Here is a 4,968-nt window from a genome sequence, read left to right on the forward strand (position 1 = left end):
CTCCGGGCTGAGAAATACAGCTGTCCTGAATTCCTGGCTCGTTCTCTATGTCTCTGGGAGTCATCACCTCAACTAATGAGGTGACAAGCAGAAGGCTTCTGGGCATTGGATTTTTGTTTCTGCTTTCCCATGTTTCTTTCTTAAACCACGTAAACAAACAATCCACACGATTTCCTATTTTCCTGCGCCGGACTAGGCCCGATCTGTGGACTGGAGAACCTTATGCATGTGGCAAGGCCTTGCCTTTCACATCAAGGCTCATGGCCAGAAGCTAGAGAACCTATTCCAGCTAACGGGACAGGAAAGCCCTGCCTCTGCTGTTGTCACTACCTGCCCTGTTCAAATGACCAAATGTCTCAGAGGAAGAGGTGTCCGCCCTAATTCCTATGGGAAATTCCTCCTTCTGGGCGCTTGGTCATCTCTCCGGAGCCTCGTTTTTTCAGTCATTTCCTCACTTTCATCTCCCTTCAAGCTTTGCTCTCTGCTGGCTCCTTCCATTCCTCCCACAATAGGATTAAACCTTCGCCATCCCTGTAAGTAGAAAGCAAGGAAGCAAACGAGATTGGGTGAGAGCAGGCCATAGCCAGAAATTGATGGAGTGACAATATTAGGATAGGAAGAATTAAATACAAGCCAGAAAATGGAGCCAGGTCAGAGACACTCGGATCAACATAATAATACAGAAGCCAAAGGAAATGAGCATTCCAAAGATACACGATGTAGTGGGAAAACATAGGTTTGGAATTGAATTCTGGCTCCTTAACTTTCCGGCTGTATGATAATTTTTAAAAGAGTGATATAATTAAAACTCACCTTCTAAGATATTATGAGATTTAAATGATTTATTGTGTATAAAAAATTGCTTAGAGAAGTTTTATACTGAATAATTGTTACTATTATTATTGCAAAAAGGGAAGAGCTGGCCAACAATGTTAAATACTTCACTGGAATCAGAGTGGAAGAGGCAGGGGAGGTCTTCTAGTCCTGTCCTTTAAACTTCTTAGACCTCTTCCTACAAGAAAACATTTTATACAGTCATAAAAAAAATACCTATTTATATATATAATGAGTTGAATAGTGGCCCCCAAAATTATGTCCTCGAATATGAGCTTAATTGGAAATAGGGTCTTTTCAGAAATAATTTATGTAAGGATTGAGATGAGATCATTCTGGGTTATGGTGGCCTCAAATCCAATGAATGTGTCCTTATAAGAGATTTAAAAAAAAGGACACACCATGAAGGCAATGTGAAGATGGAGGCAGAAACAGAAATCATGCTATTATAAGCTAAGGAACGCCAGGAGCCTCTATAAATTGGAAGAGTCTAGACAGGCTTCTCCCTAGAGCCTTCAGCGGGAGCGTGGCCCTGAATACCTTCATATTGGACTTCAAGCCTCCAGAACTGTGAAAGAATAAATTTCTGTTGTTTTAAGCCACCTGGTTTGTGGTCATTTGTTACAGCAGCCCTAGGAAACTCATACATGAACTTATAATATATCTTAATTCAAAGCTTCACAAAACATCCTTACTACATGTGATGCTCTTTAATATTTTATATTAGTGCTGGTTGTGACCTGCTAAATTGATTTCATGACCCACTGATGGGTCGTCACCGACAACTGGAAAAAATCTTTGTACTACTTTGTTTCTCATTGAGAGTGAATGTTGACTGAGAAAAGATATTTAGATTTGGTGATTAAGAGTCAATGCTGGATCTTCATTAAATAAACACAAATGAAAAGAGAAAAAAAGAGTCAGTGTTAACTCACAAGGAAATAATTAAAGTAGGATAGTAGGAGCTATTAGGATAAAGGTTTTTTCATTGTAACAAGACCCAAAGAAGCAGTGGATTAAATAAAATTTAAGTTTATTCCTCTTGTTAAAGAATAATTTTTAAATAAGAGGTAAAATCTCAACTCTCATACCGAAATAAATGAATACATTTCAAAGATTTTAATGCACTGACTAAATGAAAAAACCAGTAAGATGTTACTTCCAGTTCGACAGAAAATTCAAAGTATCATACTTATATAGGTCAGTCAGGAATACTGAAATGAATTTACAAATAGATGTAAAACTGGCTTTTTCTATGGGGCAGGAGTTGGGAAGCAAAGAAGAGAGGAATCGTTATACTCAACTGGACAGAATTTGTTTACATGTGGAAAAGAAATAATCATTTGTACCTCTATCAGTTACCTACATTTACAGAGTTGTAAACAGTTCAAAGGCAATGAATGGTAGAGATAACCTAGCTCCGTAAGTTCCTCAAGACACCCATGAAGATTTTAATTGCTCATTTCAAATTATTTCAGTTTTTCCTGATACCCTCTTATATAGTAATGTGAACAGAAGTGTTCTAAAACTACTATGACAGCTCTCAGTGTCAGGGCACTAACTCCTTCTATCTTATTTATTCCTCTCCCATCCCCAAGGTGACACTTTCATTTTCATGGACCAAGATGTCCCACCGATGCCACAAACACATTCCTATCAACAGGAAAGGGGCAGGGGTGGGGAGGGGGGGAAGGGCTATAACCTAGAAGCTGCAAACATCACTTCTGATCATGTTCTTTTGGCCAAAATGTAGTCATGTCATTCCTTGCTTCAAGGAGGCTGGAAAATGTTGGTTTTATTTCACGTGGCCATGTGCCTGGCTCAAAATTGAGTCAGTGAGTGAGGTGGGGGATTGGTTTATGATAGTAGCTGTATAGCTTTTAAATTCTGCCTTTGTTTCTTATTTTGAACAAGGGACTTTTCAGACTCCTTAAAACTTTAAGTGATTCTCAGAGACCCCAATTAAAACTACCAATTAAGTTTGGACAGAAAACCTTTTATTTCCAATCGTAATTATAGAGCAGATATTTTGGAACATATATAAATGATGGTATTTTAATAATTTTGTTGAGCCTTAAGGTATAATATCAAATACTGTCCATTCCTTCCAGTTGGGAGTAAAAAATTGGGAAGGCAGAGTGAAATGATTTACTCAGCCTTCCTATTTTTTAATAAAGCATTTATCCTTGTCAAAGAAAACACATATACACACGCACACAAACAAGGACTCTCATTTACCTTATTTTCAAATTTAAATTTTAGTATCCGGTCATTCATCTTTGTCACAATCTGCCAAACAGTTTTTTAAGAACATGTTTCATATACAAGATCCCCTTTCAGCATCAGCCAGGAAGGTTAAGGTTTAGATCCTCTGTGATAGAAACTCTTTTTGTAATTCTCCCCCAAACATCTGTTCAGTCGCTCATCATTAACATCTGTCACCCATTTCTAGGCTTAACCCAGACAAAGCTTGTTATTCTAACACACACCATTCCAAATTGTTACCAAGTGATTCCTCCTCAGACTAATTTTACACAGAGACTGAGAAGATATCTTGGATCTAATTGGACTTCTGCTAGCGCCTACCCTGCAGCCTTGGCAAAAACCCAATGGCTCAGAGGAAGGGAAATTCCTCGAAACATGCTAACACTTTCCTGCCTCAAGTTGTTACACTGAAAACTCATAATTCTCTTTAACCCTTCCTGGTTAACAAACATTATCCCATACAGCTCTTACATTTGTGTATCTTTAACTGCAACCCATTATTTACCCAACTCATGTCCCAGTGGGGTTGCTTTGCAAATGAACTTAAATTAGAACATGTGAAATGTTTTTTAATGTTTGACCCGATTATTTACACACAAAGATAACAAGTGTTGGCTCATTTGGAAAGATAGCTCAGTGGTTAAAAGCATGCAGAAAGACCTGAACTGAGACCTTGGACACATAAAGTAAGTCAGGTAAACTTGGTCACATAAGTTAATAACCCTGGGCCCTCATCTACTTAATGCAGAAAATGGGTACCTCACAGAATTATCTCAATAAAAAGGGACATGCATATAAGGTGCATGCTATAGTGCTTGCCACCGACTCAGTGATAACGCTTGCTGTCGCCACCATTATCATCACTGTCATTGCCATCTGCAGCAGCAGCACAGTGGAAAAAGACCAGAATGGCTTTTTCTTGTTCTTTTCCCCTCAGCACGTCCTTTTTCTTTCTGTTCTACCAGACTTTATTGAGTGCCTCTTATGGGCTCGACATGTGCCAAATACCATAGTGAATGAAGTAAATTCCTTGTCCTCGAGGGGCTTTCTCCTTAGTAGAGGAGATAGACCTACACGCTACTTCAAATCAGACTGTGATAAGCATTATAAAGTTATACATAAAACTCCCCACAGATTATCTGAAGACGTTTTAACATCAAATCTCTGTTTTTCTTATGGGAAAGCTTTAATTGGGAGCTCATCTTACACAGTAAATTAGGAATTTAAACCTCAGGGCAGACCTTTCCTTTCAATGGGAAGCTAATGGTTGTAATTTAGGTGAATGTTTATAATGTCAATAGTGCAGGGAGGAAGAGGAGAAGGGTTTTCACCTCTCTTTCTATGGATGTTAAAAAAGATAATAATGAAGAAGGCTCCCAAACTGAAACAGATGGAGCAACTGAATTATTCTTTTTTATTACCATCATGCAATATAGTATACAAAAGATTTCAAAAGCTGCCATGACTGATTAAAGCCAATTTGATATTATAAGGGTGGTATATATGTGATATCCATACATACGAGATATATATTATATATATATATATATATATAATATATATATCATACACACACACACACACACACACACACACACACACACACTCCATTTTCTTTTAAATTGGAGATCAGAGTCCCACAGACTCCATTTTCCATTGAACGTAGTCATAAGGAATGAGTCAGTTTGGGAATCCCACCCTGGCTGTAGCTCTGGCCCTTGTTCCACGTTATCTGGGAAAAGGTCAAGTGGAGCTGAGCACCTTTCAGATCCACATCCCTCTGCTGTCATTCTTTCATGGGTCCCTGTCCTGGGAGGCCTAAGACTTGTATGGGAGATAAGTATGCCACACTGAGATGTGACACATATG

This window comes from Pteropus medius, unplaced genomic scaffold, assembly GCF_902729225.1.
Source record: "Pteropus medius unplaced genomic scaffold, Ma_sr-lr_union100, whole genome shotgun sequence".
Classification (NCBI taxonomy): Eukaryota; Metazoa; Chordata; class Mammalia; order Chiroptera; family Pteropodidae; genus Pteropus; species Pteropus medius.